Raw genomic sequence first — 13039 nt, 5'->3', positions numbered from 1 at the left:
ATTTGAATTAGATTATGTGAAAAAAGAAGGAATATATAGACTACCAGCTGCTCAAAGGCTTACTACAACCTTGCTTTTATTGTTCTGCTAAGTTAGAGATGGGGCATCAGAGGGATTCCAAACATACCATTACTGAGAAATTTTAATATGTTCCACTCTGACACATATAAAAAGGAAATAACAGCTGATCATAGTCAGAGCAGGCGACAGCACCTCTCAACATGCGTGTACAGAATTGTGGGAAATTAGGACGATCTGGTCATCTGCAGAGAGACATGTGAATGAGCTAATCTGATTGCATCCAAACTTTTATCCAGGAATTAACATGAGTTACAGTGCAATAAGCATTCAGTGGAAAAGCCAGACAACAGTTAACAAAATAACAAAGGGTAGAGAGAAGTTGAATCGGGCACTACTATTCACTCTCGAATGAGCCAAGAACATGAGGACATTCCATGAACTTGAAAGAGAGCAAATTTAAAACTGATGAAAAGGAAACACACTTACAACGTACAAACAACATACAATCAGCCTGTGGAACTCAAGTCCCTGCGATATCATTGAGGTCAAGAACTAAGATGGGTTCAAGAAAGTATTGGACATTTATACAGCTAATGTGAGCATCCAGCATTACAATAATAAAGATTTGTAAAGACTTTTGGAAGGATTACAAACCCTCATGCTTTAGGGCATAAACCAACCTTTAACTGATGGAGTTAGGAAGAAACCCCCTGTGGGCAGGTTATTACATAGCTGCCCACTACAGAGTTTTTGATACCTTCCTTTGAAGTAAATGGCTCTAGCCACTGTCAGAGACAGAATATCCAATAAGCTGGGCCAGTGGTCCAATCCAGAATGATCATTCTTCTGATACTAAAACCAAGCATGCCAATTATCTCCTGAAAATGGCCAAAGTGCAAGGTATTAGAGGCACAGGGACATTCAATTCAATTTGAAAAATATGTTTTCTTTTTAAATCCACTATAATGTTTGTAAAAATAAATGGCCTGATGACTTAACAACAGCACTGCACTGCAAGCTTATGTCAGGGACATTCAGGTTGAGGAACAACCTCGAGCTTCTCACTTCCTCATTCTTTTCAGAGCAGATAAGTCAGAGAGGTGATGTGGTCAGATCTCAGGAGATACAATGAATGGAGTTGACTACACGAGCACTTCTTGTTGAATGAGTCATTGAGCGTGCCTCACATCCCTCCCGCCTAAAGGAATGGTGTTGCAATTCCACCAATCAAAGTAGAAGGCAAGGATAAACTGGTGATTTCAATGACCCCTATGGCACATCTGAACCTATTTGGGTTAGTCCGATTGCTACTGTGCAGATTACCCATGCTTAGATGGCTGAATGGAAAACTACTACTATAACCAGCAAACGGTACTGGATATAGTGAATGATGATATTGCTGTGCTATCCAAGCAAGGGTAATTTACATACATGCATCTGTTTAAAAATGAGTGGTGTGTGAAAAAACTGAATTCTAAGAAGCCTCACTGGCAGGCGATGATCTGAATAATGATCTCATAAAAGAGTGGCACAGTAGCTGGCTAACATCCATAGTTAATTGGCTTCATAATAATAAAATTCCATTTTCATTATGTAAACTTGTAGCAACAAAATCTATTTAATCCCCTTTATGTTTTAGCTGAAAGATACTCAATAAGATATTTATCCTGGAAGCAAGATTTCATTATTCCAGCAAGAGAATGTCAATGTATATGTCATATGGGCCAGCCTGTGAATCTCTGATTCAAGCTAGTAAGCAGTTACTCACAAAAATAGTTTCATTGAAATCCATGGAGCTATTCATGTGCATAGCTGCTCATTAGCATGAGTCAGGGTCTCACAATCCGAGCAAAAGCGAATATTACTAGCAATGAAAAAAGTAGATCCCACGAAAACAAGTTGTTCTTATAAATAAGGACAAATAACAGAACAGTATCTGTTATACCCACATGTAGTGACCCTAACAGGCATCTGGGCTGCTTCCATTAGGAAATCATTACATGATGCAGCACTAGTATGAAGTGAATTTGTTTTAATTTATCACTTCAAATGTGCTCTTTAGTTCCAGTACACACTGTCCCTTGCATGCACCAATTATGACAGGTTGCATTGAAAGTTACTACAAATTGCTAATAATACTTGGCAGTCATATGACACTCTTCATCTTTAAAAAGTACAGATATTAATAAATTAACCTCCTCAACACCCCAATGAAGTAGGTACAGTAGGGATGTACTATTATGCCTTTTCTTACAGACCAGGAAATTAGGGTGACCAGACAGCAAATGTGAAAAATCGGGATGGGGGTGGGGGATAATAGGAGCCTATATATGAAAAAGCTCCAAATATCGAGACTGTCCCTATAAAATCAGGACATCTGGTCACCCTACAGGAAATTGAGGTAGAGAGTTTAAATCAGCTTCAGAACTGAGATTAGAATTCTGGCCCCGTGTCCCATGTCCTAACTGCCAGACCACGTCTCTCTCTCTCCAAAATGAATATTCACCTCCATGTAAAACACTTTTCTCACCCAAGCTTTCTTTCCAGGGCTGCTTCATCAATTCCAGGTAATTTCATTCATATCATTAAAGTGAAAATGGGATGCCACATTTTCAACTGTCCATCTCTGTTATTGTGATGATTGCTATTTAATCCGCTGATTCCAACCTTCCCAGGATTCTTGCACTCACCTGAATCTCAGCAGCTACATGGGACTTTTTTCTTTAATCAAGTTCTGATTGGACTTTATCCATTACAATGGGCACCAGTTATACTGTACTGTGATATATTATTCGGTTCACAGCCATAGTCTTCTTTTGTCCCAAGCACATAGAAAATAGTTCTGTTCATGCCTCTTACAGTGACACTCTTCTTAAAGAGACATTTTACCCTGCAAAACCATGATTTCAGGGGACTGAAAGAGCCTTTATACCTCCTGGCAGGTGTTTTGAGGTCTTGAAGATTGTCACTGAAAGCAGTGCCCTGCCTGAGCATCCTCCAGTTTGAGCTGCTGAACGCACATCCACACTGCATTATTTGTTGTGCTGAAGGGGTAAACTGACTACTAAATATACCCCTCAGTGCTACAGCCAAGACAAACACTGTGGATTTCCTCGTCACTTTTAGCCAATCAAATACATACATTAAATCCATCCTAATCCATAACCAGTGCTATGCTATCCATGGCAAAGCTGCCCAGAAGTTTGGTTAAATAATAATGTGCAAATTAAAAGTGCTCCTGCAAAGCATGACACACAAAGCTAGAAATAAATATTGCCTATTGTTTCAAATTATTCTAAGCACTCCAGCAGATGACTGGCAAGAGAGCAGCATATATAAGTAGTAATAAAAGTAAACAGTTCAATTTTAAACTAGCAGGCTTGGAGCTCTATTGTAATGGGACAAAGACAGTCCTGGAGATACTATAGTTCTTTCTATGAATTCAGGACAGAATCAAGTGCCTCCATTCCTCCCAAATTTATACAAATGAGAATCAATACAAAGTTACAAAAAGAAATGTATTGGATCATTTTATCCAGAACCACAGTACACTGCCTGTTTTTCTTCCCAGAGATTTCACATAGACATCCTCAGACAGACGTGTAATTAAGGAAATAATAAGAAGAAGATGATGTAGGTAGTAGAACTGAAGTCATTTTTAAAGTGAATACACTTTATTTTAAACATGCTATCTGGTGAACATGTATTTGTCAAATAAATAAATTAAATGCTTAGTTTAAGTACATGTAATACCCAAAATAGGAGTAGGCGTTTATTTGTGTGCTTACCTTTGGAAAATATGCCGCTCCTTCCTTCCCTCACACTCTTCTGAGAGCGAAAGAGAGGTCCTGTTACTTCCAAATGCTTTTGTTCTTCTGTCCCTCTGTCACATGGCTTGCCTTTTATATTTGCAACACACAAAAGTTAGGGCTGTTGTTTGAGAGAGAGAGAGAGAGAGAGAGAGGGAGCGAGAGAGGGAGAGAGAATGTCAAATGGAAAAGTGCCATTGCAGTCATATATCAATCAGGCGAGCGGCAGCAGCAGCTCACTGGCAAATGGGAATTCCACAGAAATGTGAAGCTCTTGTTATCTGAGAAATCACTAAACACCACCAGCCAAGCTCGTCTCTTCAGGGACTTCTTATTGGAGAGCCAAGAAAGAGAAGTAAATGCACTTTTTTTCATTTAAATTCATGAGCTATCTTGTGGTGGCATAAAAGAGAGTGAGGTAAATGTCCTGAATTTACTTCACTCCGAAATAAATGTACAGTATCTGAGATAATACAATGAGCATGAGGGGTAAGATAATTAGAGCTGAGCAAATAATTTGCAATAAATAATTTGACCACTTAAGCCTCTGTTTGTGTTTCGAAAATATCAACAAGACAACTGAATTTTCTTCGATTTATTCATTATCCTTTTTAAAAAAAACAACAAAATTCTACAGACTGACTCCAGATATTCTAAATTCAAGCTGTGTGTTCTTACTGCAATTGGCCAGATAAGTCACATGCTGTTTTTTCAGTTCTCTGATTGAATGAGCGGGTAAATATTTCCGACATAAATACGTGTGTGTACCAATCTAAAATTCAGTTTCTGCAAATAATCTTCCCCACAATTCTGAAATTACAAACAAATATTTTCCTTTTTTTAATTTTCCATTATTCACCCTCTTCTGAACAGTGTAACCTTTGGTAAATGATGATTCTTCAATCCATATTGTTTAGGCATTCTGTCTGAGACATGCAAACATAACTGTTCAGTCTCTCAGGGAATGAAGACAGATCCAAACTACTGAAAAAATGACACAAATAACAAATGCATCATAAATTTGTCTAGTTACACTCATTTCAGTAGTTGTGAAATCATTGTCTTGCCTTCCCCTAAGTTACAATATATGTTTCATTCCATTGCCACAGAATGTTAGGTTCCCCATTATTAGTACAACAATGCACAAGTGACAACAAAGCTATCTTGCTAAATAAAAATAAATTGATAACCTTGGCTGTGATTCCAGAGCATACCTAGCCATTCACAAGATGTACCTGATCAGAATCAATGACGATAAGATGGATGGAGTCCTGAGTTGATAGTGTTCAAACACTAAAGAAAAGTTGCGATTTGATGGATGTTGTTATTAGCTAAATGTCTTATGTGGTAGAAGATCAAAGAACAGATGGAAATTATGCCTTAAAAACAGAATAATCTAAAAGGGGGATGGTTCATATATGAGTAAGCATCATGGCAACAATAAACAGTATTTGGCTTAATTTTCCTTGGAGTCAGATTTGGCTGGAGGTTAAACAACAAACCACTTTAGTTTTATATCCTCAGAATTTGAATTTCAGCCAGCTTTTTGTTTCTTATTTGTTCCTTTCTCTACATCAGCCCATCATTTCTCTCAGATGCCTTCTTGACATTTAACATGTGTGAACAAACTCTGTGACTCCCTCCCAGCAGTCACCAATATAGTCGCATTGATCACCTCAGTATGGGAAGATGGAAAACATACTCTAAAATCTCTATCTAGAGATCCTTTCATTTTATTTGAGTGCTGGTACTACAGTGATGCTCAGGTACCTCAATTAACCTGACTAGAATAGACTACATTGTTTTCTAAACCTGCCATTTTTTTGTAATATAGTTCTAATAAACTTGTAAAACTAAATGTACCCAAAGATTTTTCTTGTTATTGTTGTCAGATCTATAATACAAATACAGGTCTCTTCAGTTTTCCAATGGAAAGAGAGTGGTACAAGTTTCCATGCTCTGGTTCCTTGCACAAAGGAATTGCAATATGGAAGATAAGAAACTATTTAAATATTATAAGAATGAAATCTTTCATGAGACATCAGATGTTATGTCCACAATCATTACTAAAAATAACTTTTCCTAGATTCTTTATTGTTGCTATCTTGGTATGGAACCTTCATGTATTCTATAGCAGAGCCTATCTACATTGACTGATAGTTGTCTATTAAGTGCCATGCACACTTATGGTATTAAGTAAATAATAATAGGGTTGTCAGTATTGCTGAAAATTAATGATGGTTTGTTTCCTAGTACAGCTATGAATTCCTAGTAATGCAAAATTCAAAATTTAAATATTGGGACACATAGTTAAAAGCAACCTCTAATTTTTCACCTCCAATTTAGCATCCATTTCTGGGCACAAATGATAACATATTGACATCTACTTACCTACTTGACCTTGAAAATCATGTAGTTAGGACTCAGTATATAATAATTTGCAATCTCAGAATTGCACTTCTAGGTGATTGCAGGGACAAAATTAGTAGCACAAAATTAGAATCCCCTTTAAAAATATGGTCCATATTTGTTTACAACTTCTATCTCTTCATGACCATCAATCAATTGGGGCTAAGTCCTACCACATAAAAAGGGAAATGAGGAGGAAATAAATTAAAAAGGAAGCCTCAAGGACTTGGGGACATATTTCTAAGGGTATTTAGGCACCTAAAGATGCAGATGGATTGCTCCTAAGATTTTCAAAAGCACCTAAGGAGGTTAAATGTCTAATACTCATTGAAATCAGTCTGAAAAAATTGGCAGTTTAAGTCCTATCCTGCAATAAATATTCTGGTGGTGGATCCTGCATCTGCACGGAGTCCCACTGACTGAAAGGATTCTGTCCACACGGAGTTTCTTGCAGGATCAGGGCCTTATTTTCTGTTCCAGTACATTCTTCTGTGGCATATTCTTGTACTTGTAATAAACAACTCATATTAACCTACAGAAAGTCACTATTTCAGAATTTCCTATAGTACAGTAGGGGTGAAATCCTGGTACTCACTGATATCAACAGGGCCAGGATTTCACCTTCTGTGTCACAGATTTATTGTGGCACGCATTCAGACTTCTACAGACAAATCAATTTGTTTTTAATGTCAAGTAGTCTCCTACATTGCCATATAAAACCCTTTCCTCTGGCAATTTTCCATTCTCAACTGTAACATCTCTTTTTAGTTATGGAATATTTTCTCAGAACTAATACCAGGTGTGCTCAGATGGCAACCATTCATCTTGAAAGACATTGATGTAAACACCAGAGCAGTTCAGTTACTCTGTCATGCTGCTGCATCACGAGTGGCTAAAAAGTCCAGTTTTCGAGCAATTGTCCTCGCCACAAATAGTGCAGGCATAAGGCACAGGGCCAGAGGATGAAACCTGCATGCTACTAGCTTGAGACCTACTGTACTCTCCTCTCTTTGCTTTCCTCTCTTAGGATCTTTGACTTCCTGGCACAGTGCAGCCCTTCAGCTAGCAAAGCTGCATCTGCTCCGCTTGAGGTGTTGGCGCTGAAAGTTTTCAAGTTCCTCTTGAAAATGCCCCTGAACCTGAGTCTACGTCAACCCAGTGGCCTTGGAACATCTGCAAGTTCTCCATACAGGAGATCCTTTCGAATGCATCCAATGTCCATCCAATGAGAAAGCCAACATAGACATCTGTGTTTGAGAGTAGTGACTAGACTTGTCAATTTTACTTTCTCATGGACTTTGGAGTCAGGAACTTTTATTTCCCAGTTGATATTTAGAATACAGCCAAGATAGGAATGTGGAAGGTGTTTAGCCTTCTCTCATGCCTGCTGCAGGTAGTCCAGGTCTTGCCACCATACAGCAGAATGCTCAAAATACATATCTGGTAGACCTGTATCTTGGTTTTCATGTTATCCCACGCACGTACTTGGTCAGTTAGCCGAACTTTAGCTGCCTTTCTGATGTGAGAATTTCTGGTAGCTGCCTTTCTGACGTGAGAATTAAGCTAGTCATCTAGAGATAAGGGATCTGATACAGTTGATCATAGGGTAAGTCTATACTCACCGTCCGGGTCGACGCGGTGAGTTCGACTTCTCGGAGTTCGAACTATCGCGTCTAATCAAGACGCAATAGTTCGAACTCCCCACGTGCTCCGGTCGACTCCGGAACTCCACCACCACGAACGGCGGTGGCGGAGTCGACCTTGGAGCCGCGGAGTTCGACCCCGCTGCGGCTGGACGGGTAAGTCAGTCGAACTAGGGTACTTCGAGTTCAGCTACGCTATTCGCGTAGCTGAACTTGCGTACCCTAGTTCGACCCCCGCCCTTAGTGTAGACCAGGCCATAGATAGCAGAACTTGTGCACAACTTCTATCATGGGGTTAGCTATTGAAATCACCGGAGCAGTCAACACACCTTGTGCCATAATCATTGTCTTCTTTAGACTGCTGGTTAAATCCAAATTCATCACAAACTAGCACAAAGCTATTGCAAAGTTGCTGAAACTCCTCTTCATTGTGTTTAATGAGCACTGCATTGTCACCAAAAAGCAACTTTGTTATCAGCAGGTGTTTGACTTTGCTTTTTTCACTGATAAGTACAATTTTGAACAGTTTTCCTTCTGATGTTGTATGGAAATGTACACACTCACTGCTGGGTGAAGCAGCAGAGAAAAGACTATACTGAAGAGTGTCGATAAACATGCCTGTTTGACACCACTGTGGATTTCAAAGCTGTCAGACTGATAACCATCATATTAGACCAGGGGTAGGCAACCTATGGCACACGTGCCGAAGGTGGCACGCAAGCTGATTTTCAGAGGCATTCACACTGTCCGGGTCCTGGCCACCGATCCAGGCGGCTCTGCATTTTAATTTAATTTTAAATGAAGCTTCTTAAACATTTTAAAAACCTTATTTACTTTACATACAACAATAGTTATATATTATAGACTTCTAGAAAGAGACCTTCTAAAAACTTTAAAATGTATGACTGGCACACGAAACCTTAAATTAGAGTGAATAAATGAAGTTTCGGCACACCATTTCTGAAAGGTTGCTGACCCCTGTATTAGACTGTAACTTTCATGCCATTATGGAATGATCAAAATCAAACTGTGGAGGATGGAGGTGCAAACAATTATCTCTAGCAATTGATGAATAGTCTACATCCAAAGATTTTAGAGCCCAGAGAATGGAAGGATTCAGATAACTAGTTATCGGTTGAGGAGCCTTTCACCTCTAAATCACTAATTCAAATCCATCCAAGGTCAATACTGACTCAAAGTTTTTGACAAGGTGGAATATATGGAATCACTATATAGTTGGTGTTTTATTTCATAAGAGAACAGCAGATTTCCACAGCAGACCTCCACTGGTATTAATTGACACACTTATTGGTTGCATTAGTGGAAAGGCCAAGAATTGGATACATATACAGAGCCATTTTTTAAAATGCAGACATTTATTCAGTCAAAATAAACATGTGAACTTAATTACTACATCATAATATAAGCCTAGAAAAATGAATTGAGTAGAAGCTGTTCTGTGTTTCATTTCCAGTGAGTGACCTTTTTTGGCAGCTTGTCCAATTTTTATGAGAAATTTTCAATTTTCAAAGAAAAAAGAAGAACATCTTTCCTTCTGACACAGAGTACCTCTCAAACTGCAGCCATAAATCAGAGACAGGCTTTAGGAAGAGAACCAGAATAAAGACTCACATGGCTATAAGTGTAGGCGTCTTTGAACTTCAATAAAAAAGAACTTTAAAACAAGGCCACATGGTTGCTTTAAAAAAAAGTGTTGTGACTTTAAGAAATTAGTGATTTCCATCCTTTTTGGCTTCCTAAGGGGCCAATCCTGTGAGGAGCCGTGTATGTCCTTAGAGGTGCTAGGGGCCCTCAACCCCCATGACAGTTAACATTAGGTGCTAAGCACTGTGCTGGAGCTAGCTCTAAATCCCTCTCTCCGTGAGGTGCACCACAAATCTCATAAGAAAACAACCTGTTTCAAGTGTTCAGTTAAGGACAACTAAATACATACACTTTCAGCATCCCAGAGAGTAGATGCTCAGGTAAAAGCTGCCCTAAAGCTAGTGTAGCTATTCAGTGAAGGATTCACCCAGTGCAGGGGACTCCTCTGGAGGCACGGAGCCACCATAGTAGCTCCTTCACTAGCCCCCATTCCTGACTCTGGTGTAGTGGGCATATGCAGGGAAAACGGGGCAGAACAGGGGCATCCTTGCAGCTTGATGATCCCAGGATACTGGAACAGTTCCTTGTGCGTGCTGTTTAATTTAAACGTAGTTTTGAGCAGCTCTGTACCCTGGACTGGACTAGTACAGATCCTGTCCAAAGATCAAAGGGAGTGCAAAAAGCACATGTTATCCTCCACACCTTCTCATATTTGCCCATTGTTCCTCGGGCTCAGCTGAGAAATGTGTTTAAAAATGTATGTAATACCCCCTTGTCTGAGATTAGATCAGCAGCATTTTCATAGTAAATGACATTTTTCAGAGGTTTATAACTTGATCTTAAAATTTGCACCAGACCAAAGCTTGGAATAAAGTGTTACACATCCAACACAAATAGTTTGATTAATATAAAAAAAATGTTTTTGAAGTTTAAGTGCCTCATTTTGCTCTCCTTATTCAATGGGAACTCAAGCGGATAAGGTGAGCCAGTTTTGGTCTTAAGGCTGGAAACCAATTAGGACTAGATACACATCTGGTGTAAATCAATTTACCTCTATTGAAGAGTAATCCTCACTTGGGATTTGCCAGCTCCTGGAACTCTGGACTGAGCGGAGTCCATACCCTTCTGACTACAACAGTAATGGCTACCATGGCCGTCTGACAGCATTTCCCATCAGACTTGTAGTCATGGGTGGGGCAGAATGGACTAGGGATGGGTCTTGGGACCAATCTTATTTAACAATTTTATTAATGACCTTGGCACAAAAAGTTGGAGTGTGCTAATAAAATCTGCAGATGACACAAAGTTGGGAGGTATTGCCAATATGATGGAGGACTGGAATATCAGACAAGATATCTGGATGACATTGAAAACTGTAGTAATAGAAATGGGATGAAATTTAATTATGCAAAGGGCAAGGTCATGCATGTAGGGACTAACAACAAGCATTTTTGCTATAAGCTGGGGACATATCAGTTGGAAGCAACAAAGGAGTAAGAAAGACCTGGGTGTGTTGGTCAATCACAGGATAACTATGAACTGCTGATGTGATGCGACTGTGAAAAAAGGCTAATGCAATCCTAGATGCATCAGGCGAGGTATTTCCAGTAGAGACAGGGAAGTGTTAGTACCATTATACAAAGCACTGGTGAGACCTCAGCTGGAATACTGTGTGCAATTCTGGTCTCCCATGTTTAAGAAAGATGAATTCAAACTGGAACAGGTGCAAAGAAGGATGATCAGAGGAATGGAGAACCTACCTTATAAGAGGAGACTTAAGAAGCTTGTTTGTTTAGCCTAACAAAACAAAGGTTGAGAGGAGATATGATTTCTCTCTATAAATACATCAGAGGGATAAATAACAGAGAGGGAGATGAGTTATTTAAGTTAAGTGCCAATGTTGGCACAAGAACAAATGGATATAAACTGGCCATCAACAAGTTTAGGCTTGAAATTAGATGGTTTCTAACCATCAGAGGAGTGAAGTGAAACAACCTTCATAGGGGAGTAGTGGGAGCAAAAACTTAACTGGATCCAAGACTGAGGCCATGGCTACACTTGCAAATTTGCAGCGCTGCAGCAGGGTGTGAAAACACACCCTCTCCAGCGCTGCAAATTGTGGCGCTGCAAAGCGCCAGTGTGGTCAAAGCCCCAGCGCTGGGAGCATGGCTCCCAGCGCTGTACGTTATTCCCCACAGGGAGGTGGAGTACGGACAGCGCTGGGAGAGCTCTCTCCCAGCGCTGGCGCTTTGACTACACTTATCGCTTCAAAGCGCTGCCGGGGCAGCGCTTTGAAGTGCAAGTGTAGCCATAGCCTGTGTTTGATACGTTTATCAGGGGATGGTATGATGAGACTGCCTATAATGCATGAGGCCCATCTGTGGCTGCTAGTAGCAATATCTCCAGCAGCCGGTGATGGGACTTTACACGGGGAGGGCTCTCTACAGCGAATTCTTTTCCAGGTGTCTGGCTGGTGGGTCTCACCATATTTGGGGTAGGGAAGGAATTTTCCCCCAGGTCAGAGACTCAGGTATTTTTCCCCTTCCTCTGCAGCATGGGACATGGGTCACTTCCTGGTTTAAATTAGTGTAAATAGTGGTTTTTTTGTAACTTGAAGTCCTTAAACATGGTTTGAGGAGTTCAGTAACCCAGTCAGAGGTTAGGGGCCTATTACATGAGTGGGTGGGTGAGGTTCTGTGGCCTGGAATGTGCAGGAGGTCAGACTAGATGATCCCTATGGTCCCTTCTGGTTTTAAAGTCTATGAGTCTACGAAACCCCCACTGAGGCCAATGTGGAGGTTTCTGCCTGGTGTGATATGGACAAGCAGTTTGCTGGACTGGTGATGAGCCAGGGCTCCTCAGCCCCTCAGGGACAGGGAACAGCCTGACTCAGAGACAAAGCCACTAATATTAGTTTCAGCTTTGAGTTTGGTTGCTGAGGGGGAAGCAGAACAGCTCAGGGAGTCTCTGATTAACTCCTCTCCCCACAAAGGGTGACTTTGAACTAGGGTGACCAGACAGCAAATGTGAAAAATTGGGACAGTGTGGGGGGTAATAGGAGCCTATATAAGAAAAAGACTAAAAAATCGGGACTGTCTCTATAAAATCGAGACATCTGGTCACCCTACTTTGAACGGCAGTGGGATCTAGTGCATGGGTCAAGCAGTTCTAGACCTGTGGAGACCAGCAGCCACAGTGGCAGAAATCCAGCCTGGCACCAGCTACTGAGAGCCAGTTGAGACCTCCACAGGACTCCAGACCAAGGAGACAGGAGAGGACCCTGCCCCTCCCAGGGTGAAGACTCTGTAAAAGGACCTTTTTTTGTTTAAGCCGGCCAACGTTCACAGCGCTGCAGCACTTGTCTCTGGAATTATCCTCAGTGTAGCACCGACCTGGGAAGGTATCAGGGAGAGTGCTGGAGGTTGGGGAGAGGTGTGAGTGTTGGGAGAAGAGGAACTGGTTGATTTGTTGATGTTTTAGTATTTATTAGTTAACCCTAAACCTTTCCCAGATCCTATTTTCCTGCTCCCACTAAAACCCCAGCTTTGTTAT

General features: G+C 40.6%; 1 protein-coding gene across 4 annotated transcripts in view; it reads right to left on the bottom strand.

Annotated features, from left to right (window-relative positions):
* The window catches only part of LOC123362237 (norrin cystine knot growth factor NDP), a 44458-nt gene that overhangs the window by 23246 nt on the left and 8173 nt on the right, over positions 1-13039 (bottom strand). For 2 of the 4 annotated variants that reach the window (XM_045002651.1, XM_045002648.1), the window contains exon 3: positions 3810-3951. The gene's annotated coding sequence lies outside the window, so the exon portion shown is untranslated. Of the gene's footprint in view, positions 1-778; positions 900-3809; positions 3996-13039 lie in introns of those variants that run through there. The other 2 variants (XM_045002650.1, XM_045002649.1) reach the window with 2 other exon arrangements.

Source organism: Mauremys mutica, chromosome 1 (genome assembly GCF_020497125.1).
Source record: "Mauremys mutica isolate MM-2020 ecotype Southern chromosome 1, ASM2049712v1, whole genome shotgun sequence".
NCBI lineage: Eukaryota > Metazoa > Chordata > Testudines > Geoemydidae > Mauremys > Mauremys mutica.
Note: the sequence above shows the minus strand (reverse complement) of the source record. Positions and strands in the feature narration are given on the sequence as shown.